Source organism: Pleurodeles waltl, chromosome 5 (genome assembly GCF_031143425.1).
Source record: "Pleurodeles waltl isolate 20211129_DDA chromosome 5, aPleWal1.hap1.20221129, whole genome shotgun sequence".
Taxonomy (NCBI): domain Eukaryota; kingdom Metazoa; phylum Chordata; class Amphibia; order Caudata; family Salamandridae; genus Pleurodeles; species Pleurodeles waltl.
In genome coordinates, this window is record NC_090444.1 from 1,485,278,833 (window position 1) to 1,485,295,154 (window position 16,322).

Genomic DNA, 16,322 nt, shown 5'->3' on the forward strand with positions numbered 1-16,322 from the left:
TATATTGGAAAATCAAGAGTAAATTAATATGTTTCCTACTGTTACTAATGCACATTCTTGATAAATGCACAAAAGCTCCCTCATATCACACACCTTCAGTCAGTGACTGTCCTGAGCATCCATATTAACTGTGGAAGTAATCATCTGTCAAAACATTCAGTCCCATAACTTTGTCAGGAAGAGAGACAGCATCTTCTCATGTTTTATCATTTAAAATGACAAAATGTGAACAGGCACAGGTTTCAGATGTGTATTAATCCTTCAGCTTTTGTATTCGTATGGAACTGGATTATTCCATGTGGAGGGGGAGAAAACCATGGACTAGCATGGTTTAACTCTGCATCATGTTAAATGCCCTGCATGGGGAGATGCCAGACTTCTCATTTTACTTGTGTGGTAGACAAATTCTAAGGCGGGCATAGATTACAATGCTTTGCTCCATTTCCACAGCAATAAATTGCTCAGGATTCAGACTTGTATCCTGATTCATGCCCTGAGGAAGATAGAGGAGTGCCCACAGAGATTACTTTCTGCTACTAGTGAAAGAAAAAAGAAAGTAATTGGAGAGTTGGTTTTAAAGTGATTGATGCCAGTATGGGGATGCTAAAAGGGTCTGTGGTTGCACTGCCCAATAGATACTATGACCAATAAATAACAAAATGATCCTCCCTCTTGAAATAGATGCCCTTCCAGCTCATTCCCGCAACAATATGCCCCTACTACTATACTGGACGAAACTGGCCTACTGCTCCAGAAACCATAACTCAGCAAGTGCTCCATGTGCTGGGTGAAGAGCTTTGTACTCATCTTTCCGTGCTGCAGTCTTTGGTGAAAAAGCCTGTGGAAAGACTAACATTTGGGCAGAACTGTACGCTGAAAGAGGAGAGGGAAAGCAGGAAGTCGATGTTCAGGTGTCTGCAGTGGGGAAATCTATGTAGCATCATCAGGCTGTTTCCCAATAGTGCATATGACACGATCAGCACCAAAATCTGCAGAGGGCAGCTGTAACAAGCTGCTCCCCCTAGGGTGACCACAAGCCTTCAAGTTACTAAGACACTGTTTGCAGTCCTGAGCTTTGTGTGATAGCATAAGAACTACTGGGTGTTAATGTCTGGATGTGCTTTCACTTAATTAGGCTAGCACACTTGAAATCAATGTTTTGAAGGAACAAACATCAGAATTGGACACTATGCAAGTAATGACCCAGAGTGATGGGGTCACTCTAAACGTGCCCTACGTGCTCCCTGAGCGACCGGACTTGGAAAGTTCAGAGAAGTGCAGAGTCTGCTGGAAGTGCCTGCACATTATCCTCAGTGCCAGAAAGTCACTTGTGGCGGAGGAACATATTCCATCTAATGGATGTGTTTCTCACAACATGGTTGGGTGTAGGGAAGAAACATTTTGAGTGACTACCACAAATATCGCTCCTCAAGTGAGAAAGTTTAGGGAATGTGAGTGGCACCATTCACCTTATCAACACTTTCCATGCTTGCCAAATTACATTCTCCCCCCACCCGACCTTTGCAGTGTCGAATGGGCATCATTGTGCCCTCTACAGATATAGCTAACAAACTCCATTTTTAGTGCCCATGCTGCATAGGCGAGTACCATGCTTACAGGCAAATGCTTTCCATTTGCAGAGACTTAGCTGCAGAGTAACTAAGATACCTATATCTACTAATTAATTATATAAGCACACAATCTTTTCTTTCACCCATCCGCCTGTCAACGCTCATTTACCTGTACAAACACTGCCTCATTTGCCTTGGTTGTCTTTATTGCAGTTCCATGTAACATCTGTTTCAGAGTACAACGAGCAATACAGGCAATATTCCCCACCAACAATGTTCCCCCTCAACAAAACTAAAACCCCGTGTCCTGCTACTCTAAGTTGTTCATAGATTCTGGTGAAAATATAATCAAAGATACGCTCTAGTGCCTATTATGTATTTGCATTAGTGCCTTAGTCCTGCATGAGTGTGCTAGAGGTAGGGTGTTTCAGTGAGTGCAGCAGGTCCTTACCTAGCAGGTAGGAAGACTTGGCGGTCAGTGCTGTTACATCTGTATACCCGTTGGAGTTGGTGGGGATGTACAAGGCTCGGAGTTCTTTAGATCTTCAACTAAGGCCTGCCAGGCTCGGGTTGTTTCAATTGTTCCTACCCTCCTAGCCACCCATTTAGTTGCGCCAAATGGCCAAGAGGGGCACTCTGGAGGACTTCCAGTTCCTAGTAATCTCCCGCTTAGCTAATATGTATGTAGGCCAGGTCCTGGAACTTTCTTGTAACCTTAGTTGTGGAGGGAACCAACCCAGGAGACAATATGCAGGAGTGAGGTGGACTTCCCTCTTTAGGAGAGTAATAATTGATCTCATTATTTCTTCCCAGTAGGTGTGCAATGTTGGACAGGACCACAGAATATGTAGTAGACCTGCCCTCACCTTATCGCAGGCAGGCCGTATTAGCGACTGAGAAGTACATTCCAATGCGTTCTGGCATAAGGTACGCCCTAAGGAGTACCTAGTAATTGATTAATTTGAAGCGGGCATTGCGGGATACCTTTGGGACCTGCTCTAATATGTTGTCCCAGTCTCTTTCAGGTATTGGTATGTTCAAGATCTGTTCCCAATACGTCCTCATTCACTCCAGTGGTTTATGTAAGTCTCCTCCTATTGCCCTATATAGGCATGTTACTGCTTTAACCTTTCCCAGTGAGAGCGCTGTGTATTGACAACAATTGTGTGCGGCTGGCTCGGTCAAGCCCAACCTCCAATATTTCCTCAGAGCTAGTGTAACTGCTCAGTGTAAAATGAAATAGCCCCAGGGAGGTCAAAAGTGATGCAGAACTCCTCGAACAGCATCAGCTCCGTCGCCTAGTAGAGATTGCATTTTATGGTCGCACCCGCCGCTATCCATTCCTCCACCCCTCTCCAGTCACCTCCGTGGGGTAATTCTGTCACCATGCGGAGTAACAGGTCAGGGGCGTATGGGATTTTGGGATGAATCATCTGAAGACACCTGTGCCAGCATTTTGCAACACTGTGTGTCGTTTGTGCTAGGATGTTTAATTTGCAATAGGACTTTGATGAGGGCCCACAATTGTGGAACAAAAGGACTTTTGTATCTGCCAAGGGAAGTCCTGCTTGCCAGTCATTGCACAAACCACTGTATCTGGGCTGCAAGGTAGTATGACTGGAAGTCAGGTACTGCCAGTCCCCTAGCTCCCATCAGGGCGTGGCTAGTGTTACTCTCGTGCTCAACTTCCGGCCCCAGATAAATGCAATTATCATCGCATCTAGGTCTTTGAATGTTGCTTGCCGGCCCCAACCAGTCCCACACTGGTAGCATCCAGAAGAAGTGCAAAAGTCTCTGGAGTGCGACCACTTTGAGCAGTGCTATCTTTTCCATCACAGGATGGGTAGCATGCTCCAGAAATCTATGCCAATTTAAGTGTCTTAATAGCATGGCCCAGGTTCGCCTCCAGACTGTCCGGCCAGGTGTGATAAATCTTGACTCCCGAGTAGGGCAAACATCATGGTTCCCAACTTAAAAACTCCAGACTAATCGGTGGGGGTTTGTCATGGGTATTCAGGAATAACCTGGACTTCTGCCGATTCACCTGCAGGCCAGAGAATGTTCCAAAGTATGCCAACATGATTTTGGCTCCTCTTAACTCATCTTGTGTGTTCTGCAAGAAGAGCAATAGGTCATCTGCATACAAGGTGATCTTGTGCCAGGATTCACCTACTTATAGTCTCCGATAATGTATCCTGGTTCTCGCGAAAGTGACCAATGGTTCCGGGGCAAAAAGTAAGGGTGAAAGGGGATAGCCTTGACGTGTTCCACGTTCTACAGCGTAGGCATCAGAGATGATTTTGCCTGTGTGGAATGGAGCCATTGGAGTCGTGTAGAGCATTTTAATCCAGGCGATAAATCCTTCGCCTATATTTATATGTCACATCACAACATATAGGTATGGCCATTCCAGGCTGTCAAAGGCTTTCTCAACATCCACAGCAAAAATTGGCTGCCTGCTGGTCGTTGCTGCACCCGGTGGTCGGTTTCTCTCAGGCCTGGGGGTTGCAGATGTGGTAGTCGTGGTCAGGGAGGCGCTCTGGATTACCTCTGCAGGCGGCGTTGTGGGGGTTTGCAGAGGTCAGCCCAGGGTGGACTCGTAGTCAGAATCGCCTGGGGATTCTCTCTGGCTAGTTGGTTTCTCTGGACATGGGCAGAGGGCGTTGGGTGCAGAGTAGTTAGGACTCATGCTTCTGGAGTGAGGTGGGAGTCCCCTTAAAGAAGGTTTCTTGGTCTTCTTGTTGGGCAGGCCAGCTGTCCACCGAAGTTTCTTGGTCCTGGGGGCTTTTCAGGGGCCGCCGGTCCTGCAGAACACATTGCTTCTTCTTTTGCAGCTTTTTGAAGCAGGAGACGGGCCGGTAGGGCTGGGGCTTGGGCTGAGTCAGTTGTTGTCTCCTTCTCTTCTCTGCTGGGTTTTCAGCTCAGCAGTCCTTCTTCTTTCTTGAGGTCATCAGGAAATCTGAAGAGCTGGGTTCAGGGTCATCCATAAATACTAATTTTAGGGGTGTGTTATGGTCAGTAGCCAATGGCTATTGTCCCTTAAGGTGGCTACACCCTCCTTGTGCCCACTCCCTCTGGGGAGGGGGCAATCCCTACCCTATTGGTCCTAATCCTCCAAAGCAAGATGGAGGATTTCTCAAGGAGGGGGTCCCTTCAGCTCTGGACACCTTTGTTTTTCTCATTATCCCTCTGGACTTGCTGCCAAAAGTGGGGGCTTGTCTGGGAGGCGGGCATCTCCACTGGTTGGAATGCCCTGGGGCACTGTAACACCAGGCTTGAGCCTTTGAGGCTCACTGCCAGGTGTTACAGTTCCTGCAGGGGGAGGTGTGAAGCACCTCCACCCAGGACAAGATTTGTTTCTGACCACAGAGCGCACAAAGGCACTCACCCCATGTGGTCAGAAACTTGTCTGGAAGTGGCAGGTTGGCATAGTCTGGTCAGCCTTACACTAGCAGTAGGGTTAACACACCTCTGTGTGCATTTTTTAATAAATACCACATTGACATCAGTGTGGGTTTATTGTGCTGAGAAGTTTGATACCAAACTTCCCAGTATTCAGTGTAGCCATTATGGTGCTGTGGAGTTCGTAATGACAAACTCCCAGACCATATACTCAGTATGGCTACCCTACACTTACAATGTCTAAGAATTGAATTAGACACTGTAGGGGCCTAGTGTTCATGCAGCTATGGCCTCACCTGTGGTATAGTGCACCTTAGGGCTGTAAGGCCTTCTAGACGGGTGACTTACCTATGCCACAGGCAGGGGTTGGTGGGCAGGGCACTCTGAGGGGAATGCCATGTCGACTTTGTCTTTTCTCCCCACTAGCACACACAAGCTGCAAAGCAATGTGTATGTACTGACTGAGGGGTCCCTTAGGGTAGCTTAATACATTCTGCAGCCCTTAGGGACCTTTTCTGGCCACAGGGCCCTTGGTACCAGGGATACCTTTTATAAGGGACTTAACTGCGTGTCAGGGCTGTGCCAATTGTAGAAACAAAGGTACACTTTTAGGGAAAGAACTCTGGTGCTGGGGCCTGGTTAGCAGGGTCCCAGCACTTCCAATCAAAGCTGGCATCAACAATAGGCAAAAAGTGGGGGGTGACCATGCCAACAGTGGCATTTTTCTACACCTCTATATCAACCCCACTTGCATCTAGTATTGATAATAGGCGTCAAATTTTAAGTGCAGTATTTCTACTCGGGATAAAGCCAGCCTGGTCAGGATGAATTAGTTTGGTCACCAGGATTTTATCTTATAGTCGACTTTCAACATTGACAACAGTCTGTATGCGCAACGGTTGTGGGCTGGTTTCCCTGGCTTCTGGAGGAGAATTACCAGCGCCTCCTTAGAGGGGTCTGGCAAGCAACCCAGAGTTCTGGCCTCCACTTACATTGCTACCAGTCTAGGGGTCAAAATGTCAGCATAGGACGTATAAAAGTCAGCCGGGAATCAATCCGTTCCCAGTGTTTTCCCTGGTGCTAGGTGTTTGATTGCTCCCTTGACTTCTTGTGGCATTATGCCCTACCCCAGGGTCTCCGCCTCTTCAGCCAAGAGATGTGGCAGGGGGAAGCAAGCCAAATACTACCCAACTCTCCTTGCATTATATTAAGAGGTGCTCTTGTATAGTACTTTTGTAGTACTGGTAGAACTAGGAAGTGATCCATTCCTGGCTATAGACCCATTCCCTGTAATCTGTTCTCAGTTCTAATATTGGGGAGCCCCATTTGGCCAGGTTGGCCAGCCATGTCAGTAAAGTCCTTGTACGGTCTCTTTCAGCGTGGGCTTGGTCCTTATACACCCAAAAATCGAAACAGAGCAGTATTTCACTATGGACTGCCACCTCTTGTTTTTTTTTTTTACCTAGAATGGCTTGATGGAGGTCAGGCCTGTTAGGCCTCTGGGTCTCCAACAATCTGAGTTCCACTCCGCTTCCAGCACTTCCAGTAACAGGGTTCTTCTTATGCCTATGGAAGCTGCCATGCAATAATTGTGGATAACCACTTTGAAGGCATCCCACTCCTGCCAGAGTGTGGAGGCTGTTCCATCATTCTCTGTGAAGTACTGCTCTATTCTGGAGGCAACTTCATCCCTGAAAGCTTGGTCCTACAGGGTGTACGGCTTTAGCCTCCAGGTGGAGATTTGAGTTCTGGGTCGGGCCCAATTCAGGTGTAAGAGGACTGGATTATGATTGGCGATTGTGCAAGCCAAATACTCGACTGTATGGATCTGGCCATGGATGTCCGGGGTGGATAGGAAAATGTCTAAGCACACATGGAGTTTGTGTAAGCCTGAGAAGAATTAATAATCTCAGGCTTGTGGGTGAGTGCACTTCCATGTGTCTAATAATCCCCATTTTGCTTGCCAATCCTTAAAAGCCAGAGCTGTTCTGGAAACCTGTGAGTCAGCCAGCGGTGCGAGGAATCCAGTAGTGGGTCCGCTACCCAATTCAAATCACCTCCTATAATAGTTGTCTGGTATGGTGCAAGGTGGCCCGAGAGGCCCATCGGGGAAGTTTGTGGATCTGTATTAGAAGCATAGACATTTATAATGACTATGTATCGGCCTTCTAGCCTCCCTGTCACTACTACATACCGGCCTTATGGGCCGATTAAAGTGGTTGTGTGTTGGAAAGGTGTCCCCGTCCATATCCATATGAGTACCCCCCTGCATAAGCAGAGTAAGTGGTATAATAATCCTGGCCCCTCCAGCGGTGGTGTAAAGCCACCCCTTCTTTCGCTGTGATGTGAGTTTCCTGTAGCAGTGCAACATGAACTCCTCTTCTATTTAGACAGAAAACTCTGTAGCGTTTGGACATTGTATGCACTCCGGGAATGTTCCAGGATAAGAATTTGTATGCTTGGTGCATAGTCATTTGTTAGTGTTTGATGAGCAGGCCCATTCCCAGGACTCTCTTTCCGCCCCACTGCATGCTTATGAGGTCTATAAGCGAGTATGTAATAATGGCACAACTTGCACATATCTCCTTAGTAATCAAATAAACCTCACCTCAACTCCCATTGCCCCAGGACACGTGGGTCCATGCACCCCCATGTAAACTAGTGAGAAACTAAACAGGAAAACAAGGTGGGAACAACATATTTGCTCCTTATGGAGAAACCACAAGCCTAACCAAGAATAGAGAGGGTGTCTAGGAGCCCATCTAGACCCAGGTTCTCCCATCCAGCACAGTTAATCAATTAGTAGTGCGAGTTCCAAGGGGGTTGCATAAACAGAATGCAGGTTCTCTCTCTGTCAAGGTTTTACCAGTTGATCATTGAGAAGTCAGTCAATTTGTAGGGTGTCTTTACTTCATGCTGCCCGTATATGAGTGCGTCCGCTGTTCTCGGAGCGACCTTCGGCAAGGCTTCACTTGGTCCCCCTGAATCTCCCAAGCCACAGTCAGAGTCCAAGGCTATCGAGTCCTCATTGTATAGTGGAGAGGAGGGTCCTGTTTCCGATCCACACAAAGATTTCACTGCATCCGTTACTCGTCTCCTCTCCAGTTGTGCTTCATTTTCAGAAGGGGCAACAGGGCTGCTGCGGATGCCTCTGCTCCACAATAGGTTTCAGGTTCCCCTTTGGTTTTCTCCGCTAGGGTGTGGTCAGGGTGCTTGTCCAACCAGCCCCAAACCTCCTGGGAGTGGGGGGACTGAAAAAATGGTGTCCCCTCTGGTGTCGCCACAAGGAGTCTTGCTGGAAGCAGCATCCTGTAACTGTATCCAAGCTTATTATTATTATTATTAGCTTCCATGAACGTGGAACGTTGACGCTATACTTCTCAAGAGAAGTCTGGAAAGATGGGCACCTGGTTATCCTCTACCAGGATCCCTCCTAACTGTCTTGCTTTGGCCAGGGGGCAATTGCAGTCCTTATAGTGTAATAGCGGTTTTTGGCATTCTCCACATTAATTTCTAGGGTACGGACCTTTGTTTCTATAATGGTAAGGTGCTCAGTCATTGTGACGAGGGCGGGGGGGTCCCCAGCCAGTTCCCTTTCTGTTGTGGTGACTATAAGACAAGCAGTGGTGGTCATCGCGTCATCTCGTCATTGTGTCAAGAGGTAAGCCCCAAGGTTGGAGATAGCTGGCGATGCCTGGCCCCCAGGTGTAAGTAGTCTGACTGTAATCATCAGGGCAAAAGGTATGTCACCAGTTCCACTGTGCTGGAAGCTCAGGGGCATAAGCACCACTCAGCAACCCCTGTCTACGCTTGTATATCGCAGTCTAGCGGCAGGCAGTTAATTTTTCTTGTCATAGTTCAGGCGGCATTATTTTTAGACAGGGATGCTGTGCCTTTATGGCAGAGTGCCATAGTCCCAGTTGCGGGTTATATGGGATTAGGCCTGGCTTCCCTTCAGTTAGTAAATTAGCCTACAGACAGTTTGTTCCCTAGGGCCTCAATGCTCGGGTCTGTGCTCTTGTGTGCATGCTCAATGCTGCTCTGCAAGGCTTCTTATCCTCTGTCCTCCCGGGCTGATAGCCGCCACCGTCACCACTCCCACTATGCCACCTGCCTCACCTCTTGTAACGGGGTGTCCTCCTGGGCGAGTGGTTGCCTGCTGTGTCTGTCTCCGCTCCATTCACGGCAGTGCTGAGCAGGCGTTGTTCCTACGGGGCCCTTGAGGTACTTACGTGGTCAAGCCTCCATCCGCCACTGTCTTCGCTGTGTTTTCCTTGGCCCTGGGTCGGAGTTTACCATGCCTGCTACCTCTTGTGTTCCTCTCTGTGAGGGAGCCCGCCGGGTACGGGCTCTCCAACTGCTCTGAAAACTCCCAGATATTGCATCACTGACTGGGATAGGGAGTTTCTCCGCTGTCTGGTCTCCCAGGTCAGAGTCAGCCCAGATGCAAGATCACGGGCAGCCCGTCGCTTCAGGGCGCCGCCATCTTTTGTCTTTGCGGTGTAGGCCCTACTTCAGAGAGGACAGTGCTCCCCAATTCCTGGGCATCGATCAGCACCCCTGTCAGTGCCCTGATGTTGTCCCGCAACCCCCTCCCCTTCTGCTGTGACAGGGTCCTGTTGTAATCTGCCTCAAGGTGTGTTTATTGTTATCAGGCTCTACTGGAACGAGCTGACAGAACGTTACTACTGGACGTTCTGTCTACCTGGAGTTGCCTGCTGAGTGGGAGGGGGAGCACCACGTATGAGAAGATCTGCTTGCAATAAATATATCTTGAGTGCACCCCAGGTAGAGCAGCTGTTCATTACTTTATTTTTGGCGATGAGGGCAGCAGGTACGACGTTGAGCACTCAGCGTGGATGCTTGGAACCCACTATTTCGGACTTTCACGTAAGGCTGTGATTATTAAATGCTTCCCGTTGATTCAAGCACATAGACATTTGGAATACTTCATATTTAAGACATTTCTTGGCTTACCCAGTAAATGCACTGCAGCATTGCGCCGAGTTAGTCTTTGTCTGCGCGCACATATAGTTTGAAGTTGTTTGCGACATGAGCATGCTGACGTTATTGTGTTCTGTGGTAAATAGAAAAGAGCCCAATCACCTAGAGAAACAAACTACATTCACTGACATCACTGGTGGCCATCTTAGAGCGTAGGGAAAGCTCTCATTGTATAAAATTGCTTTCCAGGCGTTTGCTCACAGTTCCGTTTTTCTACTGGATACATATTGTGTTATAACACTTATTTATGACATTACCACGGAAACTATTGTGCCTCTTGCAGTGATAGGCACACCTGGTACTTCTTAAACACTATAAAAAAAGAAGAAAAGAGGAAATCATCTCATAAAACTTATAATTGGTACTCTAAGAGTCCATTTTGCAAGTCTAAAAAAAAAAAAAAAAAATAATACAGCACATATAGGTGTATGCATTTAGAAGAATAGGTTTTGTTGTTAAGTATAAGTGACCGTGTTTATACACTATAAGTTATATTGTTACAGTAAGAGATGTATATTGCAGCTACAGCAGTCAATTCTCCACCATAATTCTTGATGTAGCAGGGGAGTCCGCCATTAGGATGGGAGGAGTGGATAGATATGTTCGACAACTATCTTGAAGCTTTAGATGGTTTAGGATTCTCTTTTAATAGAAAAAGAGCTATTTTGCTTAGTTATTTAGGCAAGGAGGGCCATCATGTATTTAAATATTTGCCCAAGGCTGTTGAACAGGCAGGATAACCTATTGAAGATGTATTTATAGAGGCGAGGCGAAGGTTGGAGTTGAGGTTTGCAAGAACTGAAAACGTTGTCATGCAAAAATTTAAATTCTATACCAAACCGCAAAAAGATGGTGAAACTGTGGACGAAATTGTCGCCCGTTTAAGGGAGTTTTCAGTTAAGTGTAGATTTGGGGCAATGACAGAGGAACTAATCAGAGATCAGCTCATCGTACAAGGTAGAAGCAAGAAAATGCAAGAAAGGTTGTGGGCGGCGAAGGATCCTATGTTGAAGTATGTTATTGAGATTGGAAAAGTAGTTGAGGAGTCTGAGTTTTGTATGAAGCAGATGAAAAGGAAAGAGGCAAGGTGTTCTGAAGAAATATCATTGATTGAGAGTGACGTAGCTGTCACTACTAAACCACTTTGGAGTAGGAACAGTAACTCATCTTCCAGCAACAGTAGAGCTAATAGCAAAACGTGCACCAAGTGCGGTAGTAGGTACCACACTTCTGAGTCAAAAAATGTTTTGCCGTAGGGAAAGAATGTCGGAGATATGGTCGTCAAAGGCACTTTACTAGAGCTTGCAAGGAGAAAGAACTTAATAAAGGGAAAGTGGCTATGGTTGTTGATGCGGTAGGGGACACGTTCAAGTGTGACAAAGTTGAGAGAGTTTTGTGTGTGTCTGAGTCTAACAGTGTAGTAGTAGAAACAGGAAGAATGTGAAGACCCAAAACAGAATTTATCATAAAGGATATGCCAGTGGAGCAAATGGTAGATTCTGGTTCCTTGTACACCATTATACCAGAGTCTGGTCCTCTTATTTTAGGTTGGCAGCATCAATATGATCTTCATGTTATCATAAATCCTCGAGTTCCTATCCATGTCATGGTTGTAGAAGATATCACTTTAGCACATATTTTACGTGGAGCAAAGGACGTGATTAGAAAGGAAATGGGAGAATTGAAAGGTTATGTTCATGAAATTCAATTGAAACAAGGGCAAATTCCTGTACAACATAAGGTCAGGAAGATGTCAGTATTAGTTAGGGGAGAGGTTAAAGAATTACTCAAAGAAATGTTGGAGAGTGGATTAATTGAACCTGTGGCAGCATCAGAATGGTTATCACCTGTGGTAATTTCTATAAAAAAAAAAAAAAAAAAAAAGAAGAAGATGGGAAATTGAGATTCTGTGTGGATTTAAGGGGGTTGAATCAAAATATAGTGACAGACAACTTTCCATTGCCAAATTTCAATGAGTTGGTTTTGTTAATTAAAGGTGCTAAGTATTTTTCAAAATTAGATCTTAACCATGCATACCACCAAATAAAGCTACATCCAAAATCAAAAGCTCTGACAGCGTTCATCGCCATGGAAGGCACGTATCAGTTCACTAGGATGCCTTTCGATCTAGCGTCTGCTGCTAGAGTCTTTCAGAGAATGATTAATGAAATTTTCAAGGGTTTGGATAATATAATGTATTTTCAGGATGACATTCTAGTTTTTGGCAATACTATTGAAAATCACAACATTACATTGAAAATGATGCTGGATAGACTGTCGGAATTTGGACTGACCGTAAGGCAAGAAAAATGTCAGTTCCTGGTGAAAGAAGTGGAATATCTTGGTCACTCTTTGTTTGAGGAAGGGATCAAACCAAAAAAAGATTTGTTGGAAGCTATCAAATCTGCACCAGCACCAAAAGACAAAGAACAGCTGTGATCCTTCTTGGGTTTAATTGAATATTACTCCAAGTTTGTGAAGAACTTTGCCAGTAAGACGGAAGGTTTGAAAGTACTTATGCGTAAAGGAGCAAACTTTGCTTGGGAATCAGCACAACAACAGTGTTTTCAACAGATAAAAGAGGAGGTATGCAATGCTGACATATTGGTATCTTTTGACACCAAGAAGAAAACTATAATAACTGTTGATGATAGTGCAATAGGAATCAGGCAGTTATGTCTCAAATGCATGGATCCACTGACAAAACTATTGCTTTTGCTTCCCGGATCTTAACGACTGCTGAGAGACATTACGCGGTCATTGAGAGAGAGAGACATTGGCGCCAACATGGGGTGTGGAGTACCTCTGCACGTATCTCTGGGGCAGTAGTATCATACTACGTACTGATCATAAGCCTTTGCTAAAGATTCTTTCACTTGGTGTAACTGGCAAGGGATCAGCAAGACTGGCCAGATTAGAATCACGCTTGCAGGAGTACAATTACAGAATTTAATATATTTCGGGTTGGAAGAATGTTCAGGCTGATTGCCTTTCATGCTTAGCCCTTGATTGGCAACTTGTGGATGAAGAAAAAGTGCTAGAATGTGAACAAAAAGGGGCTGATGCGAGTGTGGTCGAATTCCCTCGTTGGAGTAAGGGCATAGTAAATGAGACAGACTGGCATTTGGCAATGGAGGATGACAATGTATTAAAAAAACGTTATAGTCTTGATTAAAAAAAAAGGAGGAGACGAGATAGCACTCTTCCAGTGCTTGTACGGCCTTACAGCAAAATTTTGGATGAGCTATCGCAAATAAATGGAAAGATGGTGTTGCGTGGAGAAAAAATTGTTCTACCTGCAGGTGTACGGAAAAGGTTGTTTGACATTGCTCAGGAGGGACACCTGGGACAGACCATTATGAACAAAAGGCTTAGAATGGAGTTTTGGTGGCCTGGCATGAATGATGATGTTGTGAGATGGATTGAGCGGTGTTCTGAATGCATACAGAGTAAAAAGCATTTGAAAGTTGGAGCACAATCTGGTTGTGGCAGTATAACAGATCCTGATAAGCCATGGCATAGCGTATGCTTGGATTTCATTGGACCGTTGTCAGGAACAGGTAAAGGAAGGAATTTTGCACTAGTTATAGTGGATGTGCACTCTAAGTGGCTGATTGTTAAATTCATGGCTGAAGTCACTATGTCAGCAACTATAAGAGTTTTGAGAGAATTTTTTGTTGAGGAGGGTTTTCCTGTGGTTCTGATCAAAGACAATGGTACACAATGAGAGTGGCGAAGTATGGATCTGAATTGAATGAGATGAATGGAGAGAAGAGTGGTGAGTGCAGTGGTTATATGTTAATGGACGATGAAGATGTGGTGAATCCTCGTGAGGCTTGCAGAGGTGTAAGTGGTCAGGTTGGTGGTGGAAGTGGTGAGCATGGTGCAAATTTAGCAGCTGGTCTAGATGCTACTGGTGTAATTCCTAATCATGTAGGCACTAGAATTTCTAGATTCAGAAGACCACCTGTGTTTTTGAAAGATTATGTAACGTAATCTTGTTGTTGTTTATTATTTGTTTTGGTTTCAGTTTATCTTCACTGTGCATGATCTATTACCTTTTATTTCTTGAGGAAGTTATTCATTGTTCATTTTATTGTGTGAATTTTATTCAATTGTTTATTATTCATTTAAGAATAACGAGGAAGGATGTGTTGTAATCTGCCTCGAGGTGTGTTTATTGATATTAGGCTCTATTGGAACGAGCTGACAGAAAGTTACTCGTGGCCGTTCTCTCTACTGGGAGTTGCCTGCTGACCGGGAGGGAGAGCACCACGTATGAAAAGATCTGCTTGCAATAAATATATCTTGAGCGCACCTCAAGTAGAGCAGCTGTTCATTACTTCAGGTCCCCTTGGAGACTTTTTTTAGGTCAGCATGGTAATGGATGAGGGTCTACTGGTCAGAGCTCTCTTAAGTGCTGCTCACTCCATTGGCTCCTGGCCACGCCCTAATTTGCCTTTACGTGCCCTTCATCACCCATTAAACAATCCAAGCAATGCAAAATTACTCACCTGCTGACTCACATTCACAATTGTGCACCAACTCATGTTCTCCCACACAGTTAACAGCAAAATCAAAGGAGAACCATGTCCATTTATAAAAAAAGCAAAACCTATTAGAGAGGGAATTTTTGCTTACAGTGGGGAAGGTGGACAAATGTGATGCCTTGAGCACGCACGCAGGCAGCAAACCCATTGCTTCACCCTTGCACACTGTACAACATATGCTATGTAGAAGGGCCTGTGAAGGGAAGCATCTGATTAGGTTGGAGACTGAAAGGGGTACACCACAAGAGACAGTTAATGTACATTATAGTTTTATAAACACGTTGCCATCTGTCTGCAGGCCTAGTACTAGTGTGGGGCTTCTCAAAACTCTAGACACCTCAAAATTCACGTTAATCAAAATTCCCACTTTTACTAGATCTCAACTTCATGAGGCAATGCGTCCCCTTGTTGAGGCACCTTCCAATACATCAGAATATCAGGAAAGCAATCAATTAAGTAAACGGTTACACTCAATAACTAAATTCTAGATCAATAAAATGTTTAAGGGTTTTATTACAAAATTCAAAGGTAAAGTAGTACAGTGTCAATGTCATGAGGGTTATCAAAGGAAAAGAAATAAAGAGTAATGCAAAACCAGAAATTATTGGAAGCCCCAAGTGGGCAGCAAAATTGAGAGAGTAACAGACAGCATCCCTAGTAGAACAGGAAAGTTTTCTGGCTCACCTCCAAAATCAAGGGTTTTTTATTTTGACATATGCAATTAACATAAACTGCTAAATCACTGTGGGGTGAGCAAATGTATCACTTCATCAGCAAATCGGAGCACATGAAAAACAAATGTCATATTGCATTAAGAACTAAGCACTACCCCACAAAATGAATAATTATTTGACCCCATCTATGCTAATTTTGTCCGGTGATACCATAACAATTTGGCTTCCTGGTTGTTAATAGTTCAGTAGCTTCAAAGGTCCCTTTAAATCAACAGGCATGTAATATTTGTATGTATGTATGTAATTTCTACTTTATAGCACTGACCTAGCAGACAGGTAGTGGGAAGCTGTAAATGGTTAAAGTCAAAAATATATGTGAGTGAATGAGGCGGGAGAGGGAGTGTGCTGGTTCTGAGTGGGGGTAGGGACCATTTACTGTGTCACAATATAGTGTTATTAAAGAGGTGTGTCCTTAGCTCTATCCTAACCTCAAGAAGGCTATGGGTGGATCCTGATGGGCAACGGGAAGCCATTCCAGGTCCTGAGTGTGTAAATGGAGAAGGCATGTGTGATCTTGGGGAATGAAGATGTCAAGCAGCAGATTGTTAATGGAGAAAGGTTTTATTTTCTGATACACATAGTTAAAACCCACGACAGAAAAGAGCGATGTAAAGAGCTCCGGTCATCTCAGAGAAGGAAGAAAGAATATCACCTGAGGGACCACAGAACTCCACCTGCATTCTCCTACTGGAATGCAATGATGCACAATACACATTAGAGTAAAGCATGAACACACAAATATGGATACGGCAATAATACCCCATGTCCCATGTTACACCATGTTATATGAATGAAAAGAGTAGAGTAAATCAGCGGAAGGTTGAGGTTAAAATTGCAGTTTGTTACTGAGCAGGGGAACGTTTATTGAGAGCACAATGACAGTTGAAAAAAAATAGATTTCAGCAAGACTGTGATTTGCGCAAGGAAAGACAAGGACAGGAGGAGTGGCATGAGTGGCATAGGTGGCTTCCATCTTGGACAAAATGGCGTTTATACCTAAATTAATGCCTAGTTAACAAGTATCAGAAACCGCATTTCTAGACTTCATTCTGAATTTGTTT

General features: G+C 44.9%; 1 long non-coding RNA gene across 1 annotated transcript in view; it reads right to left on the reverse strand.

The window, feature by feature from the left end:
* Nucleotides 1–16,322, reverse strand: part of LOC138296542 (uncharacterized) — a 31,496-nt gene that overhangs the window by 14,561 nt on the left and 613 nt on the right. The window lies entirely within an intron of this gene.